The 21,413-nt window shown below is 45.0% G+C and overlaps 1 pseudogene; it reads left to right on the plus strand.

Annotated features, from left to right (window-relative positions):
- Window positions 12,267–20,419, plus strand: LOC102179987 (annotated as a pseudogene).

Raw genomic sequence — 21,413 nt, forward strand, 5'->3', positions numbered from 1 at the left:
CTAGAGAAAAGCCCCAGCAGGAATGAAGATGCAGGGGACTTCCCTGGTGGTCTAGTGGCTGAGTTTTCGATACCAATGCAGGGCACCCAGGTTCGATCCCTAGTCAGGGAACTAGATCCTACAGGCTGCAACTAGAAGTGTGTTGCAACCACATAAATAAAAATAAACATTTAAAACAAGGAATGAAGACTCAGCATAGTCAACAATAAATAAATAAATAACTTTAAAGTGTTTACATTGATTACATAATCTACACTATATTGCTTTATATAAAATATGTTATTAAAATTAATTTGACCTATTTCTTTACACCATATTTTCCCAAATTCTTTTTTCTAATTAAGGCATAATTGAAATATGGCATTATGTTCACTTTAGGTATATTACTTGATGATTCACTATTTCCAAGCATTACAAAATGATCATCACAGTAAGCCAAGTTAGCATCCATAGCCATACATAGTTATAATTTTTTTTCTTGTGATAAGAATTATTGACATCTAGTCTCTGAAACAACTTTCAAATATGCAATACAGTATCATTAACTATTGTCACCACATCATTTCCTTTTAAAAAAAAAAAAAAAAGAGTATAGTTGCTTTACAATGTTGTGCTGATGTAGTGACCCAGCCATATGAATACATGTATCCCCTCCCTCTTAAACCTCCCTCCCACCCCCATCCCACCCACCTAGGTCATCACAGAGCACCGAGCTGAGCTCCCTGTGCTATGCAGCAGCTTCCCACTAGCCATCTATTTTGCACACGGTAGTGTGTATATGCCAGTCCTACTCTCCCAGTCCATCCCACCCTCCGCTATCTTCCTGTGTCCACACGCCCAGTCTACATCTGCGTCTCTATTTCTGCACTGCAGGTAGTCTTACCTGTACCATTTTCCTAGACCCCACATATATGCATTAATATATATTTGTTTTTGTGCTTTTTAAACATAGCTACCAGAAAACAAAATGACGCATGTGTCTCTCCCTGTCTTTCTCCTGGATAGTGCTGCAGACTCTGACTGAGGACGAAGAACAGGGAAGAAGGAGATGGAGAAAGAGGCAGATGAAGGAAAAGAAATTGTCTTTTTTTCTGAGGAATTTGGCTGCAAAATTAGCATTCTTTGGACATGTAATATGTAACATTTCACGTGTAATATTTCATTTAATCTTCAAAACAATCCTATAAAGTTTCTGTGACTAGGATTCTCATGTTAGTGATGAGGAAACTTGGGAAAGTGTGAGTAAGTGGCCCAAGGTCCTATAGACAGTTAAATGGTTCTGCTGGTGTGTGCACAGAAACCACATCCACCCTCTCATTCTTTATTCTCCATCCCCTAGCCACTGGGTAGCACAAGCTAGATGCTCTGTGTACATTCTCACTGACTTCTCCCAGAATCTCTCGACCAAATCTGCCTTGTGTCTTTTTTTTTTTTTTATTTTAGTATAATAGAGTTCACTCTGTGTTCCTTGAGCAAACATAAAAGGAGTCTTGGTGAGTTCAGTGGTTCTGGATATTAGAGCTAAAACCCAGCCTTCCCAGGACCATGCCCACCCCACACCCCTTTGGACAGAGCTTGAAGAAGCCCAGTGCTTTGTAACCCTTGCTTAAGAAAATTGGATGGGACCTAATCAGCTGAAAAAAACAAGGCTGCAAATTGATCTTGACATGGGAAGTCATCAAGAATCTGCAATGAAATTTCCAAGCTGTCAAAACAGTTCAATATGCATTCACTTAGAGCATGGGGGATTAAGAATTCCAATTCTCCGCCAGACACCAATGACGAGTGGAGAAAATGAATGGGCCATTATGAATTTAATCTTCTGATGCTAATTGTCCCTGGAACATCACAGGACACAAACACCATCCTCCCCGGCAGCTGCCTTGAGAGCTCAACTGGATTTCCACCTGGGTCTTCCAAGGATCCCATTCCTTGGAAGATGAGCTGCCAGCCTTACTTAATGCAGCAGGGGGCCAGTCCTGGATGAGGCCATGCACTCGTTAGCCTCTCTTGGCACCAGACAGCAATGCTGGGTCCCTTTGAGTCAGGCAGTGACACCAGGGCTCCCTGGAGTTTCTCAGCCCGGGCCTGAGAGCAGGAGGCACACCCCAGGAGCTCTGGTGTATCCGTGTCTTAGGGCTGTCACAACAAAGCACCGCAGACTGTGTGGCTTAAACAACAGCGATGTACTGTGTTGTCATGGTTCTGGAGTTTAAAAATCCAAAATCAAGGTCTTGTCAGGATTGATTCCTTTTTAAAATTTTATTTTACTCTTACTGTGCTGGGTCTTCGTCGCTGCACAGGTTTTTCTCTAGTTTCGTCGAGTGGGAGCCACTCTTTAGCTGCAGTGTGTGGGCTTCTCATTGTGGTAGCTTCACTCGTTGCAGAACAGCGGCTCTTGGGTGCATGGGCTTCAGTGGTTGTGGCACACGTGCTTAGTTGCCCCGAGGCATGTGGAATCTTCTTCGACCAGGGATCGAACCCCTGTTCCCTGCACTGGCAGTCAGGCTCTTAACCACTGTCCCACCAGGGAAGTCCAGGATGGGTTTCTTTTGAGGGCTGTGATGGAGAATCTGTCCCACACCTCTCTTCCAGCTTCTTCTGGTTTGTTGACAATCGTTGGGGCTCCTTGGCTTGTACAAGTATCACCCTATCTCTGCTCTCAAGTTCACACAATGTATACCCTCTTGTGAGAGTTGGTCTCTGTGTCCAAATTTCTTCTTTTCTTACGAATACAGCCATACTGGATCAGGGTCCACCCTGACAACCTCGTCTTTACTGGAAGGTCTACAAAGACCTTATTTCCAAATAAAGTCACATTCACCGGTCCTGGGGTTTGTACTTCAGCATCTTTTTTTTTTAGAATATTTTTCAAAAATTAATTTATTTATTTTAATTGGAGACTAATTACTTTACAATATTGTAGTGTTTTTTTCCCATACATTGACATAAATCAGCCATGGGTGTACATGTGTTCCCCATCCTGAACCCCTCTCCCACGTCCCTCCCCATCTCATCCCTCAGGGTCATCCCAGTGCACCAGCCCTGAGCACCCTGTCTCATGCATTGAAGCTGGACTGGCGATCTCTTTCACATATGATAATATACATGTTTCAGTGCTATTCTCTCAAATCATCCCACCCTCACCTCCCACAGAGTCCAAAAAGTTTGTTCTTTACATCTGTGTCTCTTTTGCTGCCTCGCATATACGGTCATCGTTACACCATCTTTCTAAATTCCATATATATGCATTAATATATTGTATTGGTGTTTTTCTTTCTGACTTACTTCACTCTGTATAATAGGCTCCAGTTTCATCCATCTCATTAGAACTGATTCAAATGCATTCTTTTTCATCAATCAGTTCAGTTCAGTTCAGTCGCTCAGTCATGTCCGACTCTTTGCTACCCCATGAATCACAGCACGCCAGGCCTCCCTGTCCATCACCATCTCCCGGAGTTCACTCAGACTCACATCCATCGAGTCCGTGATGCCATCCAGCCATCTCATCCTCTGTCGTCCCCTTCTCCTCCTGCCCCCAATCCCTCCCAGCGTCAGAGTCTTTTCCAATGAGTCAACTCTTCGCATGAGGTGGCCAAAGTACTGGAGTTTCAGCTTTAGCATCATTCCTTCCAAAGAAATCCCAGGGTTGATCTCCTTCAGAATGGACTGGTTGGATCTCCTTGCAGTCCAAGGGACTCTCAAGAGTCTTCTCCAACACCACAGTTTAAAAGCATCAATTCTTCGGCGCTCAGCCTTCTTCACAGTCCAACTCTCACATCCATACATGACCACTGGAAAAACCATAGCCTTGACTAGACGGACCTTGGTCAGCAAAGTAATATCTCTGCTTTTGAATATACTATCTAGGTTGGTCATAACTTTTCTTCCAAGGAGTAAGCGTTTTTTAATTTCATGGCTGCAGTCACCATCTGCAGTGATTTTGGAGCCCCCCCAAATAAAGTCTGACACTGTTTCTACTGTTTCCCCATCTACTTCCCATGAAGTGATGGGACCAGATGCCATGATCTTCATTTTCTGAATGTTGAGCTTTAAGCCAACTTTTTTGCTCTCCTCTTTCACTTTCATCAAGAGGCTTTTTAGCTCCTCTTCACTTTTTGCCATAAGGGAGGTGTCATCTATCATTTTGCCTTTTCGTACTGTTCATGGGGTTCTCAAGGCAAGAATACTGAAGTGGCTTGCCATTCCCTTCTCCAGTGGACCACATTCTGTCAGACCTCTCCACCATGACCCGCCCATCTTGGGTTGCCCCGCAGGCATGGCTTGGTTTCATTGAGTTAAACAAGGCTGTGGTCCTAGTGTGATTAGATTGACTAGTTTTCTGTGAGTATGGTTTCAGTGTGTCTGCCCTCTGATGCCCTCTTACAACACCTACCATCTTACTTGGGTTTCTCTTACCTTGGGCGTGGGGTATCTCTTCATGGCTACTCCAGCAAAGCACAGCCGCTGCTCCTTACCTTGGACGAGGGTTATCTCCTTACCGCCGCTGTTGCTGAGTAATATTCCATTGTACATATGTACCACAGCTTTCTTGTCCATTCCTCTGCTGATGGACATCTAGGTTGCTTCCATGTCCTGGCTTTTGTAAACAGTGAGTACTTCAGCATCTCTTGAGGAGACACAGTTCAGTCCAGAGCACCCAGAGTGGCTGGTGTCCCCTAGAAGGACAAGTCTGTACCTAAACAACTGTCCAGCCTGGGGGCAGAGTCATCAGTTCCATTGACTATTCCTTGTCACAGATTCAGCTCCCCCGCTTTGGGTGCTGGGAGCAGGCCGTACCCTGCTGTCTGTCTTGAGCCCCTGGAGTCCTTGGGAGAAGAAGTTCTAGAGCCATGACTGTCTTACTCTGTCTTGCTTCGGGCACCCAGGGGTCGGGTGGGTGTGGCAGAGTGTATGCTGTCTCTGGCCTTATTCCTCAGCTGTGCCTGGAACAGTCACGGCATCATCTGGATCCACAGTCAGATCTATGCTCTGCCATTTACCGGCCAAGTGACCTTGGCATGTTCTTTGACCTCATTCAGCCTTATCCTTCTCATCTGTCAGTGAGGACCGGGATGCTCACTTCCTTCCACCTGTTGTGGGGTGGGAGTAGAGGAGGTGGTTCTGGTGAGGCAAGAAGCAAGAATCTGGTGCAGAGCTGGTGGATAATAAACAGTAGCTTCGGAGCTTCCTTGGTGACTCAGTGGTAAAGAATCCGCCTGCCAACGCAGGAGACTCAGGTTTCATCCCTGATCCTGCTCAGTCCCACATGCTGCAGGGCGACTAAGCCTGTGTGCCACAACTACTGAGCCTGTGCTCTAGAGCCCAGGAGCCACAACTGCTGAAGTCTTCAAGTCCAAGAGCCTGTGCTCCAAAACAAGAGAAGCCGCCGCAATGAGAAGCCTGCACACCACAGATAGAGAGTAGCCCCTGCTCGCCACAACTAGAGAAAGCCTGTGCAGCAACGAAAACCCAGCACAGCCAATCATAAATTTTAAAAAATAAATAAACAGGAGTTTCCAACTCTGAGCTTAGTCAGAGCCTGACCTGGGGGAGAGCAGCTCTTACCCTCTGAGAGGCCATCCAGCAGACGCCACTCTGAGGACTGAGGACGAGCTTTTCCAGGCTGACCATTTCCTCTGACTAACGTGCTTGCCTAGCTTTCCACACCCTCCAAGATCCTCACTGTACATCCCTGTTGGCATTTAAGTTCCAGAGACAAACGCAGGGCTTGGCAGCCTGAGAGTCAGGAGCAGGTGTGCAGAGAGGGAACGGAAATGCATATTAATGAAGGAAATTGGAAGGCTAATAAAGAATACCATTCGTGAGGATCTACCTGAAACACAAAGCACCCTTTGACCAATCTCCCAGGGCCCAATTAGACCACCACTTTAGTGAACTTGATTCTGAGATGCAAGTGTGCTTTCCTCTGAGGCTTAGAGAAGAAAGGCAAGAAAGAGGGAAGAAGAGGGGGAAAGAAGAGAGGAAGAGATGGGGGAAGTGGATGGGAGGAGAGGGGAGGGGAGGAGGAGGGAGAGGCACAGAGAAGGGGAGAAGAGCAGATGGGAAAATCCATGCTGCCCACAAGACTCATTCATCGTGTCTGATGAACTACCTCAAAAGGCCGATTGTTGTCCTATTAAGGTAATCACCTGCTATATCTTATGGACATGAAGGGTTTGGGTGGGAGGGCTCATTCCTTTCTACACACTCCCCACCAGTGGTCAGTAGACATCTTTGTTAGTTCTCGCCACCACTCTCCAGGGGACAAGCCTGTTGCCTTCAAGCAAAGAAACCATTAGAGATGGGGAACTGTGATTCTTGGAAAATTTCCCTGTCACCTATGGTTGGTTCTGGAAGGATCAGCCCCTGTAGGAAACATGAGGTCCCCTAAGCCCACCTGCATCTGGTCAGGCCAGCCACCAGCAGAAACATGGTGACCCATATTGGAGAGCCCTGGGATCAGTGGCCCTGGCCTTGGAAACCAAGAGGAGAAGCCTTAAGGCTGTAAGAGACTCGGTTCCTGGAAGCACTCCAGAATCAAACAAATAAAAGAAGATTGATCATGAGTGACTCTGATTCCCTCTGGCGCCCGAGATGGGTCAGCTAAAGGCTCATAACCTCCATGACACTCCCTACATCTCCTTGCAAGTCCGTGCCATTCCTGTCTCTACATGTGTCTGCCTCCTCCACTGCCTGGGGACCTCCCAGGTGGCAGAGACCCTGCCTTATTCACTTTGGAATCCCAGGCAAACAGTAGGTGATCAAAAGTTTTGTAGAACAAGTCAATGAGCTCCCATGGGCAGATGAGACATGTCCACTACTATGTACACATGGGAAGGAAAATAACCTTCTGCAAAGATTCCATTCCCCCAAATCCTCTATTCCAGCCTGTGTCTTGTTAACAGCCATGATTCAATTCAGGCCTGGACTCCTGAGAGGGGATCTCCTTCCAGCTGGCTTCTCGCCCTGAGATAGATGGGTCAGGCTGGTGGGAGGGAAGGCTCTCCTTCTGGGAGGGGTGGTGTGCTCTGCTGAAGAGACATTGCATGAATGGAGTCACCCCCTTGTCCCTCTCTGGGACTCAGTGCTCCCTTCTCCAATATAGGAGTGGGTGGACCAGACCATATCTAGGTGTCCTTTCACCATTGGCTTGTCTCTGTACCAACCAGGGCCACCATGTTCACTGATGAAGGTCACACTGGGCACAAAAGTTACCCAACTGAGGAAGCAGCACTCTTGGAAATCAGCACGCACTCCATCTCCTTCCCTGGTGGGTCAGAGGTAAAGAATACACCTGCCAATGTAGGGGACATGGGTTCTATCCCTGGGTCAGGAAGATCCCATGGAGCAGCTAAGCCTTTGTATCACAACTACTGAGTCCACGTGCCACAAGTACTGAAGCCTGCACACCCTAGAGCCCGTGCTCTGCAACAAGAGAAGCCACTACAATGAGAAGTTCAAGCACTGCAAGGAAGAGCAGCTCTCACTCACTGCAACTAGAGAAAGCCCAAGTGCAGCAACAAAGACCCAGCACAGCCTTAAATAAATAAATAAACTAAGGGAAAACAGCCTGGCAGGAGAAGGCAGAACCATGCCTGAGAGTCTCTGGGAAGTTCCTGGAGGGGAGACTTTGCATCTAGTGTTTTTGTTTGTTTGTTTTTTTGTTTGTTTTATCTGTGCCCCCACATCAAGTGGGATCTTATTTCCCCAACCAGGGATCGAACTCATGCCCCCTGTAATGGAAGGGGTCTTAACCACTGGACAGCCAGGGAAGTCCTGAGACATTGTATTTAATTGGCCTCAAGAGCTCCAGGACCCACCATAGGCCTTGATACAAATGAACAAACCTCTGCTCAGCCAAAAGCCAGAACAGTGCCTGGAGGAAAATTCCACCTGCAGGACCTGCAAGATGCAGAGAAGAAACTGCAGGAGCAGGCAGGCATCTGGGAGGTTGGAATGGGCACAGGACTGGGGCTTCTCAGTTTATAAAAAGTACTTTTCTGCCCCCACCCCAGCTCTTCCTGCTCCCAGAGGATCAGGGGTACGCATGTCTCAATCGCAATTTACTAGACAGGAGCTCAGGGAAGTCTGTGGACTTGTGCACCCAGTCAGAATCAGAGCTGAAGCTTGGACCACCTCCTGGATCCCAAACCCTGTGGAGGGGGGCAGATCTCAAGAAAGGAGCTGGGCTGTTCTTGAAGATATGCCTTCTGCCTGTCATCATAACAAATCAGCTTAGGGCAGAACTAGATGAAAGCTACCTCCAGGCCAATTATTTTTCCCACCGAAGAGAAACAGCTCTCCACAGATACAGCCTCTTCCCCCTATTCTCATCCCTCTCAATTCCCAAGCAGAAGGAGACATGAACAACTCAGCTCAGACCATCCTCGCTCTGTGTCGTGCCTTCCTGCACCTGAAAGTGTCATCTTTGTGCATCAGCTTGTATCAGGGTTGCAAATTTAGCAGTGACACTCAGAATTGCAAAGAAAACATATTTATTTTCCACAATTGATGTAAGGAAATTCAATCTGATCTAATAATGTAGAACAGCCTCTTTAGAGAATTCAGTCTCTTTTGGATAAATGCTTTGTATTTTTTCCCTCAGTTTTTGGCTGCGCTGTTTGGCATGAGGGATCTTTGTTCCCGGAGAAGGGATCAAACCCATTTCCCATGCAGTGGGAGTGCAGAATCTTAACCACTGGACTGCCAGGAAAGTCCCATAAATGTTTTGTGTTTTTAAATTCTTTTTAATCCCTCTTCACCTCGCTTGGCTTCCCTGGTGCCTCCAAAGGTAAAGAATCTGCCTCCATTGTAAGAGACCCTGGCTCAATCCCTGGGTCAGGAAGATCCCCTGGAGAAGGAAATGGCAACCCACTCCAGTATTCTTGCTTGGAAAATCCCATGGACAGAGGAGCTTGGCAGACTACAATCCATGGGATCACAGAGTCGGACACAACTCAGCGACTTTTACTTCCTTCACCTTGCTTAATCTCCAGGATGGCATCTAGCTATATGAGAGAGCTCGTTTGTGTGACCGTGATGCTGCCACGGTCCATTCCAGCTCTGCTGATCTCTATGAGGATGCCCCTGTCCACCTGATTGTCAGGAGCCCAGCTGGCACCTGAGGCTGAATCGTGTCCTCCTGGGTTCTATCTGGGCTCAGTAGTCCTGCTGCCTTGATTCCATCTCAACCTTCTCCAGGATTGCATGTCCAGGAGGTCCAGCTGTGATGCCTAGTGAGCGCTTTATTTATTTGGCTGTGCCAGATCCTAATTGCAGCACGCAGGATCTGGTTCCCTGACCAGGGATTAAACCCTAGGCCCCCTGCATTGGGAGCATGAGTCCTAACCCCTGGAGCACCAGGAAGTCGTGCCTAGCCAGCTCTTGGTCAGGATGGCCTGCCCTCCAGCCCATAGCTCTAGCGCTCCCTCACCATAATACAGCAGTACCTTTCTCCCCAGGTAAACCTCCCAGCCAACTCCATCCATCTCTGATCTTTTAAGGGCACCAGGAAACAATGGACAGTGTTCCTGACCCCTCCCCAGAAGCTGAGGAAGCCTCTGGAGTCTTAGCTGGGAGGGTTTCCACTTCAGCTGGGAAAGTCAGAACACACCTCTTTCTCTAGTGACTTTCTGCTTCCGACCCCCTCCTTCCTCCCATGGTTCTTTGTGGCCAGAAGGGGTGACTTCTCCCTTCCTCCTCCTTTGATGGAGACACCCCTTATTCTGTATTTCTACAGGAGACACTTGCCCTCCCCTCTCCTGTATGCTTTGATGGAGGAATGGCTGCCAGTACACGTGGTGTCTGGGTGAGAGAGATGAAAACACATCAGTCTGGTACTTCTGGAAGATGACCTCACTGCACAAGAACACCAGCTCCTTGGGCCAAGCTCCCAGACCTGGCAGAAGACCTCTCTTCCGGCCACAGGTGCTCTTAACATCACAGAGATAGGTGAGCAGAAGGGAATGGAAATCTCTTAGACCTGAAAGAGAATTGATGTTTTATAGCAAACTGAATATTTGTTCCAATGCAGAGCAAAAAGCAAACTTTCAAGTTTGGTCAAGGGAGCCTTGTGGCTGAAATCTGAACCTCGAGCCCTTAAAGACACAGACTGACCTTGAAAAATGTTCCTTTTCCAGGAACATTTCACTGGCAGCATTTGGGGCAAAATGCTCAATACCTGGCAATATCTGAGGTGTCCAGCCTAAGCGTTTGACACAGCGGCTCATCTGCCAAGGTCGTGCCTCTGGTTTCCATAAGGAATGAGAGCAATCTGGTTCCAAGACCACAGGCTGGCTCCCAGGGGTGGGCGAGTTGGAGCAGAAGTCTGAGCTTTTGGTGTCAACGGGAAACAATATGAGTGAGTGTGGCTGACTCAGCACTGTAACTTATCTCTTTGGGAAAAACAAAAATGTATCTTAAAGCTCACATTTTACCAGTGTAAGAACCATGGTTCATAAACCTCCTGAATCTGCCAACACATCAACAAAATGTGTGTGAGAGAGAGAGTGAGGGATGGAGGGGTGTCATTGCTTTTTTTGTTTTGTTTTCCAAACACTCAAAGAAATATTTGACTTGTATCAGCATACAATGGAGTAAATTTAGCGTAGGAATATGGTGACACTAGTGAACATGAACAGGAGGAAATAGCTAATAATAGGAATTAACAAAATAGATGCCAAAATCTGTAATAGAATCAACAAAGCAAAATAGCGGTTCTTTGCAAGCTCTAATGAAATTGCTCTTTTTCTATGTGTATGCATGCATGTTAAGTTGCTTCAGTCGTGTCCAGCTCTTTGTGATCCCATGGATTGTATAGCCTGCCAGGCTCCTCTGTCCATGGGATTTTGTCCGTCCACTCCAGAATGTCATTTCCTTCTCCGGGGGGATCTTCCTGATGCAGGGACCTGCATCTTTTATGTCTCCTGCATTGGCAAGTGGGTTCTGTACCATTAGTGCCACCTGGGAAACCCCATCTTTCTGTATGAAAGTGAAAATGTTAGTCACTCAGTCATGTCCGACTCTGCGACACCACGGACTGTAGCCTGCCAGGCTCCTCTGTCCATGGGATTCTCCAGGCAAGAATACTGGAGTACCCCAGGTCTCCTTCATTGCAGGCAGATTCTTAACTGTCTGAGCCATCAGGGAAATCCATCTTTCTGTATACGTGTCCACAAATTTTTTTTATCTTAATTCCCCAATCAGGGATTGAACTGGTGCTGGTAATAATTTTAAAATTTTAAAAAGAAAAATTCTTAGAAGAATAAAATTCACCCAAATTGAACCAAAAGAAATGAAAGACCTACATAAAGAAAATTCCAAACCCAGTTCCAAAGAATTCCACCTCAGTTTACGAGGCCAGTGAACCTGTGATAGAAATCAGAGAATGACGTTATAAGAAAAATCAAATATAAGCCAGACTCTTTATGAATGTAGATGTAAAATTCCTAAATAAAATAAAGTAGTTCAAATCCAGTGACACATGAAAAATTTTTTTTTAACTTTAGTAATGCATGGTTGCTTTAACACTCGAAAATCAATTGTCATTATTATTATTTTTCAAAAAAGATAATGTAAATTTTTAATTCAGAATATAGTTGCAAAACCAGTGATTTAATTCTGAACATGTGGAAAATATTAAAAATCTCAAAGAAAAAATGAAAAGTTATAGGAGAGAGGTCATATGATTATTTCAACTATGTGCAGGAAAAGTATTTGATGAAATGCAATATCTGTTTATGTTAGAAAGCTTTATAAAGATAGGAATGAAAGAGGACTTCCTTAATCTGATAAAAGTTATCTATGGAAAGTCTGTCACAGTCATTACAATTACAGAGCTCTCCCCTAATACTGATAGCATCAGAGTCTCTTGCTACCTTCAGTTGACTCAACACTTCACAGGAGATTCTCAATAAGAAGATAAAGGAATTAGAAAGGAAAGAAAAAAATTATGCTTAGTCATAGATGGCCTGATCATGTAAGAAGAATCCAGAGAAAACAGCTCTTTTCCTTGAATCGGTAAGTACACTTGGCCCCATCCAATCTCCCTTGTCTGGCCCCTGGGCCCAGGCTTCTGCAGTTGCTTTCTGGAATTCCATCATGGTGAGGAAAAAGAGGTGATGAACCATGCTGTGACTTGGAAATCTTTTGCATGATGTAACCTGCATCACCTGCAGTCACGTGTCTTTGGACAAAGCTTGTGACACAGCCGCTCCTGGGTTCAACAGGATAGGCTATGTCATCCTCCTGCAGGGAAGGGCACAATGGAGGGGGACATGATGATGTTGCCTGTCCTAAGAGTGAAAGGCAAACGAATGGAGGACAGAGAAAGAAGCTGGGAGAGGTACAGGTGTGGTGGCAGTTTACAAGAAACCAGGACTGCAGAAGAAAAGAAGCAAGCGAAAACTTCCAGTGCAGAGTTCCCAAAAGAGCAGGTAGGTCTCATCTTCATCTTTATAGTACTTGTTTGCTTTGCTATAACCTACTCCTAATTCTGGAACATCTAAGTCCAACACATACTTAAATGCTTTGTGTGTTTTTGCAGGAAATCAGGGAAAGGAGATGAATTACATACTTGGGTGCACAGCACAGGGAAAAGACCAGCCATGGGAGGAAGAAACCCACGAGAACAGAAGTTGAGCAAAAGCAGAAAACTAGAGAGGGACATGGCTGAGAATTTCTGCCCCTGGGAGTTCTCAGAAATCTAGAGAGGGGCATTGCAATTCCCATGGATGTGGAATTAGAGGCTTGAACTAATTTTTCTACATCTGAGCCTTCTTGGCTAAGATCCAGGCTACATCTATAACAAGCATGCATTTCTTAAATTGTAAACTAATTAGCAAATATTATGATTGTTTTAAGAACTCCAGGCATGGCCATCAGCTGTGAGACAGCTAAAGCTGGGCAGGTAAATGCAGGAATGGTGTTCTGCTGAGTTCTTCTTAGTGTTGCCACAAAGTTACTCAGGAGATCATTAAATATTTTTAACCCGTGTGTATTGCAAAGAGTGTAACTGGGTTTTCTTTTTAGCTAATAAAGGCAATGGAATTAATAAATATCACCCAAAATTTTATTTCAAATCTCAGAGACATAATTTTTGATGTTAAATCTAAACAATTCTCTAAGGGGAAAAAAAACGCTCAAGATAAAGATTTAACCCAGAGTCAACGTCACTGTTGGGTATCACCCCCACACAGGGGCTTCAGTCAGTTCCGTGACATCAGCAAGAACTGTATACCAGTGCATACACTGAAATGAGAGCATTTAAAATGTGTTGACACATAAACCAATGCAAATGAGAACGCACAAGTCTATACAAAGTCTTTGCCATCTAGAGCTGACGTGGATGGTGACTGCTGCCACAAAATTAAAAGATGTTCACTCCTTGGAAAGAAAGTTATAGCAAACCTAGACAATGTAGTAAAAACCAGAGACATCACTTTGCTGACAAAGGTCTGTGTAGTCAAAACTATGGTTTTCCCAGTGGTCGTGTATGGATGTGAGAGTTGGACCACAAAGAAGGTTGAGTGCCGCAGAATTGATGCTTTTGAATTGTAGTGCTGGAGAAAATTCTTAAGAGACCCTTGGACACAAGATCAAACCAGTCAATCCTAAAGGAAATCAACCCTAAACATTAATTGGAAAGACTGATGCTGAAGCTCCAATACTTTGGCCACCTGATAGGAAAAACTGACTCACTGGAAAAGCCCCTGATCCTGGGAAAGACTGAACGCAGGAGGTGAAGGGGGTGACAGAGAATGAAGTGCTTGGACGGCATCATTGACTCAATGGACATGAGTTTGGGCAAACTCAGGGAGGTAGTGGAGGACAGGGAAGCCTGGTGTGCTGCAGTACATGGGGTCTCAAAGAGCCAAACCTGACTTAGTGACTGGACCATAAAAGAGAAATCAAGCCAAACAATCTCAAAATGAAATGTGAAGAAATTAAATTTTGCATGGGGCCACCAAGAGAGCCCTCCTCTGAATTTGAAAGTTGAACATGTGCCATGTGCCAATGATGCATTTGACATTGCATATCTGAGTGCACCCTTCTGTCAACATACAGACGCAACCTTAGAGGAGGTAAATACCACATCCTCATCTGTTAGTATTCAGTCAATGGTTTTAGTTCAGTTCAGTTGCTCAGTTGTGTCCAACTATTTGCAACCCCATGAACTGCAGCACACCAGGCCTCCCTGTCCATCACCAACTCCCGGCATTTGCCCAAACTCATGTCCATTGAGTCAGTGATGCCATCTAACCATCTCATCCTTGGTCGTCCCCTTCTCCTCCTGCCTTCAATCTTTCCCAGCATCAGGGTCTTTTCCAATGAGTCAGCTCTTCACATCAGGTGGCCAAAATATTGAAGTTTCAGCTTCAACATCAGTCCTTTCAATGAACACTCCGGACTGATTTCCTTTAGGATGGACTTGTTGGATCTCCGTGCAGTCCAAGGGACTCTCAAGAGTCTTCTCCAACACCACAGTTCAAAAGCATCAATTCTTCAGTGCTCAGCTTTCTTTATAGTTCAACTCTCACATCCATACATGACCACTGGAAAAACCATAGCCTTGACTAGATGGACCTTTGTTGGCAAAGTAATGTCTCTACTTTTTAATTTGCTGTCTAGGTTGGTCATAACTTTCCTTCCAAGGAGTAAGCATCTTTTAATTTCATGGCTGCAGTCACCATCTGCAGTGATTTTGGAGCCCGCAAAAATAAAGTCAGCCACTGTTTCCACTGTTTCCCCATCTATTTGCCATGAAGTGATGGGATCAGATGCCATGACCTTAGTTTTCTGAATGTTGAGTTTTAAGCCAACTTTTTCGCTCTCCTCTTTCACTTTCATCAAGAGGCTCTTTAGTTCCTCTTCACTTTCTGCCATAAGGGTGGTGTCATCTGCGTATCTGAGGTTATTGATATTTCTCCCAGCAATCTTGATTCCAGCTTGTGCTTCTTCCAGCCCAGCGTTTCTCATGATGTACTCTGCATATAAGTTAAATAAGCAGGGTGACGATATACAACCTTGACGCACTCCTTTTCCTATTTGGAACCAGTCTGTTGCTCCATGGCCAGTTCTAACTGTTGCTTCCTGACCTGCATGCAATGGTTTGGGTTTCCTCAAAGATAAACTTTATTGATACATTGAGGATTTGAGAATAGATGGGTTACTTAGGAGGTGATTCCAATATGCATTCATATGACGGAGGAAGTGACATGGGAGAGAAAAAGCAGCCAATATGCAGTGTGTTAGAACACAAAAAACTCTACTGAGATAAGGAGATAGTTGGAGCATAATCCTAATCCAGAAACACAGAGCCGATATAGAATACTTGCGTCAAGAGTATAAGCAGAAGGGACAAGGGAGCTGGGGTATTGCTACCCCAACTGCCTTCGACCATTCATTACATGCTCCTGGAGGCAGAGGACTAATTTTCCAGTACTTCCTGCTTGCCACAGGCTCTGCCACCTCCAAAGCCCTCAGGCAGAGAGAGGCAGAGACTGGCATAAATCAGCCATGGTGGACCATAATGTCCTGAACCAAAGAGACACAGTTGGGGTGCTGACAGCCACCTCTGCTTCCACTGCATCTCTTGTCTTCCAAAGAGTCTGTTTGTCTGGTCCTTTATGTTCTAGTATGTCTTGCTGACTGTTATGCAGATTTTGACAAGGGCTAGGAAACCACAGTGGTGGAGTCTTGTTCCCCCAACTTATGTCTTTCGTCCTCTGCTCTGCACTGTCTTGTTTCAAGAACTGACATCAGGTGACTACCAACCAATAAGGCCTGAAGCAGGTGCCACAGAAAAACCAAGACAGAAGCTGTAAGTGATCAGTGTTTTCCCTCCTGATCCACAAGGAGGAAGATGCCGCTGTAATTAGCTCCACGGTGGAACAACTGTCAGCCAGCCAGCTGCTTCATTCTGCCAATGTCGTCTCCACCCTTATTCTGAGATGCTCACTCCCTGCAGGAGAAGAGCCCCATCTGCTCTCTAGAAAAGCCTCATCAGAGACCTTCAGATGTAAATAAAGCCTTGGCTGAAGCAAGCCCCACTCAGAATAGCAAGTATCGAAGAAGCAGATCTACGTGGCTCTGTCTTCTCAGCAAGTAAACTGCTGCTACAATGCCCACCACACCAGCCCTTAGTTATCTCAGGGCAGCACAGAAGCCAGAAAGCCCCAGTCATGAACTTTTATGGTGGATGTTTTCCAAGCGGCTGACTATGCCCCACCCCACTCTTCAGAGATGGCAAGTGATGCACCCAGAACTTGCAAAGGGTTTGAAAAGTGGAAGGTGGCCAAGATCCATCTAAGACAGTGATTCTCAACCAGGGGTGTTTTTGCTCCTCCCTGGGGCTTCCCAGGTGTCACGGTGGTAAAGAATCCACCTGCCAATGCAGGAGATTTGCATTCAAACAGTGGGTCAGGAAGATCCCCTGGAGGAGGGAGTGGCAGTGCACTCCAGTATTCTTGCCTGGAAATCCCATGGACAGAGGAGCCTGGTAGGCTACAGTCCAGGGGGTTGCAGAGAGTGAGACATGACTGAGTGACTGGGAACACAGACACCCACCAGGAGACACTTGGAAATGGTGACGTCTGGAGAAACAGATGATAGTGGCATCTAGCAGGCAGAAGCCATGAAAGCTGCTGAGTATTCCCCAAAGACCTTCTCCCCACACAGCAGACATCTGAGGGTCTGGCTAAGAAGACTCTGGGACTTGGGTTCTCTGTTCCCTGACACTGACAGCGGGAGCCCCATTGCTGGTGTCCCAGCCACCTGGCGATGGTGAGATGGAGGCCTCTCTGTTTGCTGGCTGACTTGGCAGACCAGTTCCATGTCAGAGTACTGCTTCCCCACAGCAGGGTCATCTCTATGCTTGGGGTTAGAATGAACAATCTGAAAGTTCAGGCACTGAAATCTGGGGATGGTTGACTTAGGACTGTCCTGGTTTTCTTTTTTTATCTTTTTTTTTTAAATTGGAGGATAATTGCTTTACAACGTTGTGTTGGTTTCTTCTGTATAGCAATGTGTAAATCAGTCGTGCATATGTGTGAGTGTGTGTGTGTGTGCTCAGTCACTCAGTCACATCCAGCTCTTTGCAGCACCATGGACTGTAGCCCACCAGGCTTCTCTGTCCATGGAATTTTTCAGGCAAGAATGCAGAAGTGGGTTGCCATTTCCTTCTCCAAGGGATCTTCCCGACCCAGGGATTGAAATTGCATCTCTTTCATCTCTTGCTTTGGCAGACAGGTTCTTTACCACTAGCGCCACCTGATAATCAGCTATATGTATACTTAGATCCCCTCCCTCTCGAGCCTCCCTCCCAGCCCCACCTCTGTAGGTTGTCCTAGTTTTAAAAATGAAAGTCCTGCACCCTAGGAATACCCCCAGGAGAGTGTCCCACTTACCTGGGTAAGCAAGGTGGAAGCAGCTGGATAGAGGAGGGCAGAGCAGAGTTGCTGTCTCTGCTCTTCACTCTGGTTCACTCAGGACAGCCTGTTTCTTCCTGATGAGAGGGAGAGTTGCTTATTGGGTTTGGGTCTAGAAGTCCATCTAGGAAACTCAGACACGATAGTTTCATGCCATGTTATTAGGTTCAACAGACCTCTTCAGAGCATTGCAACATACAACCACTCCTGGCCAGGGGTACAGAAGACACTAGACCACAGCTCCTCACCAGAGGACCTCTGGGTCTGGTGATGTGTGAAAATAGAGACAGTGCCATGCGGCAAGAGTTTTGACAGAGGCCTGGGCTGCGAAGGAGATGGAAGAGGCAGTCAGGGAAGGTTTCCTGAAGGAGTTGGTGCCTGAGAATCTGGGTTTAAGGGACAGCGAAATTTGCTAGGTAGAAAGGGAGGTTTAAGGAAATATTTTCCTGCTGATGAAACAAGAAGATAAAAACATTGAGAAGCCTTGGCGATGCTTAAAAGAGTGGAGAGAAGTGTGATTCTCTTTGACCATGAAATGAAAGTACATCTGTATATTTAGAATGTGGGCTTACAAGTTTTTTAGATGGATCTTCAGCTACTGCCCCATTTTTCTTTTTCATAACCTCTGCTTTAGGGTAATGAAACAGAGATTGTTATTCCAGTTCATATTTGGGGGAGCTGGCCCCACAGATTTAAGCAATGTGTGCAGCTAACATGTCTAGTTAAAGTCTCCAGGGTTTCTTTCTTTTTTTTAGCTTTCATTTGATAATCTTATAAATGATTTTAATTTTAACATAAGCATGCATTTCTTTTGTAAAACAAAATAAGGCAAATAAACTACAATGTGAAATCTAGAAAAAATGGTGTAGACGATCTTTTCTGCAAAGTGGAAATAGAGACTCAGATATAGAGAACAAACATATGGACACCAAGTGGGAAGAGAGGGCACTAAGTGGGAAGAGAGGGCTGGGATGAATTAGGAGATTGGGATTGACATGTACACTACTATGTAAAAATATATAACTAATGAGAACCTACTGTGTAGCTCAGGGAACTCGACTCCATGCTCTGTGGTGACCTGAATGGAAAGGAAATCCAAAATAGAGGGGATATATGTGTACATATGGCTGCTTCACTTTGCTGCACAGAAGGTCTCCAAGTTTTGACATTGAGAGAGGCTGCTGAGGGCAGCGTGGATCTCCTGGACTTTGGAACTAGAAAGACCTTGCAGGATTTGAGATTCTTGACTTATTAACTCCATGAACTAAAGCAAAATTCTGAGTCACAGTTCTCTCTTGGAGGAAAACAGAGGGGACATATGTATACGTATGGCTGACTCACTTTGCTGCACAGCGGAAACTAACACAACATTGTAAAGCAACTATCCTCCAATAAAAAGAGAGAGAAACCAAAAACACAAAATGATCTCTACAAGTTTGAGTTCTTAATTATGAATTTCAAAGGATAAGTTTGTTGTCAGACTGAAGAAGTTTTCCACTGTTAAGATCTTTTTTAGTGGTTTTGCTTGCTTGTGTTTCTACAACTTGATTCTCAGTGTGCTCAAACTAATTAAACAACCTTTCTTCAAGGATGAGAAAGCCGACATGCTTTTGAGCAGATGCTAATTACACTTGATATCTCCTTTAATAATATGAGATTAAAAAGAACTGAAAGTAAGGTTTTTAAGTGCACAAGACAACCATGGCGATGACACGCTGATCTAGACTGGATCTGTAGACTTGTTTGCTTGGATCCTATCTTTGTGGGGTGTTTATATATATATATATGTATGTTGAAACCAAGGAGCAGAAGATGTTATCAGTGATGAGCCATTTCAAATGGTGATGCAGTGCAGCCTCTGTCAATGGGCATTTAGGGTCCTTCCATGTCTTAACTACTGTAAACAGTGCTTCGGTGAATATTGGGGTACATGTATCCTTTCAGATCATGGTTTTCTACAGGTATGTTGGGCTGGGGTTTTCTTGTGTGCCCTGCAGTTTTCCACTCCTATGCCATCTCATCTGCACCAGATTCTTGCCCTAAAATTTTCCATTTTAGTCTCAATCTGTATTCATGCTTTGCTCCGAATACAAACTGAATTCTAGGCCTTTCTTTTGAAATCCCTGGAGTAGAATGTATTCTCTATAACTGGACAATTTTTTACAGCTGTGTTCCTCTGTATTTTGTCCCAAGGGGTGGTTGCCTTCCGCTGTCCACGATCATTTATGGACCAACCGTTAGTTGAACATTTCAGCCGTTTTCGTCTACAGCACCTGGACCTGTTGAACCTGGACCTGTGATCGATGTGTCTACCCTGCACAGCCTTCTGTCTCACTTCTGCTCCAAGTTGCAGAATCTCAGCCTGGAAGGCCTCCGACTTTAGATCCCATTGTTGATAATCTTGCTCAGAACACAAATTTACTGCGACTAAACTTTCTGGGTTTTCTGGATTCTCTGAATCTGCCCTGAAGACTTTGCTGAGCAGCTGTTCCAGATTGGATTAACTGAACCTCTATGATTTCACTGAAAGGCATTTATAGGTAGCTGTTGCACATGTGTCAGAGACCATCACCCAGCTGAATCTCAGTGGGTACCGAAAGAATCTGCAGAGATCAGATGTCTCTACCTTAGTTGGAAGATGTCCCAATCTTGTCTATCTAGACTTAAGTGATCATGTCATGCTGAAAAATGACTGCTTTCCAGAGTTTTACCAACTCAGCTACCTCCAACACCTATCACTCAGTCAGTGCTATGACATAATACCTGAAACTTTACTTGAAATTGGAGAAATTCCCACATTAAAAACACTACAAGTCTTTGGAATTGTGCCAGACGGTACCCTTCAACTGTTAAAGGAAGCTCTCCCTCATCTACAGATTAATTGCTCCCATTTCACCACCATCACCAGACCAACCACTGGCAACAAGAAGAACCAAGAGATATGGGGCATCAAATGCCAACTATCACTGGAAAAGCCCAGTAGTCTATGAAGCCTCTATTGCAAGATGGTGTCTCCTCTTTTCTTTGAACAGGCAAAATAAACAGGAAGCCCAATTGTGGAGAGCTCAGCTATTTTTATTCTTGGTTTTCTGTTGCCTTCCTTCTACAAGCATATTAGAGAACCATTGGAGACAGAAAACTATGAAGTGTTGCTTTTTAGAAATGACTAGGAAAGCTTTTATCACTGCTATACCCTTAAGAGCCTAAGCTCTACGCTTTTTGAAATTTTAGGGACAGTGAGCCAATGATTTCAGGATACCTTAAATAGCAAAAGTTGAACCACGTCTTCCAAGTGCCATTCTTCATAATCTATTTAGAATCAAGCTTAAAAATCACCACCAGCAAATCATTTTTGTAGCCTATATGGCAACTGAACATTCTTCTATTTAATTTTTCAGCACTGCTTTATTATAAGACATAGGTTGCAAAAAATAATAAGCTATTTGTATTGTAAGCTGAAAAGAATGAGAATCATAGAGTAGATCTGCAGCAATCTCTTCTGAGGATGGCAAGAAAAATAGACATTTCAACTGCACCTTTAGATTTGCAATCAGGTTGATAGAAACAAATAGCCCCAGGTCATTTACCTTAAAACGTAAATAAAGAAACAAACAATCGGCCAACAAGAGGTGTAGAATTGGTATAGAATTTAAAGGCTCAAGAGAGAGTTTTCTATGACAGTTAACCTGGGGTATCCTCTAATGCACATTAATGAAGTCTCCTTTATGTATAGTTTGGAAGGTCCCCTGAAGGAGGTAATGGCAACCCACTCCAGTATTTTTGCCTAGAGAATCCCATGGACAGAGGAGCCTGGAGGGCTACAGTCCATGGGGTTGCAAAAAGTTGGACACGACTGAGTGACTAATACTTAATATTTCCTCTGTATTAATACCCATCTGGACGCATGAGGGAGAATTTATAGCCCTTGGAAGGAAAAAAAATGTCTTCTTACTTCTGGTCAGTTCTAAAAACTTGATCCCCTAG

This window comes from Capra hircus, chromosome 21 (assembly GCF_001704415.2).
Source record: "Capra hircus breed San Clemente chromosome 21, ASM170441v1, whole genome shotgun sequence".
Classification (NCBI taxonomy): domain Eukaryota; kingdom Metazoa; phylum Chordata; class Mammalia; order Artiodactyla; family Bovidae; genus Capra; species Capra hircus.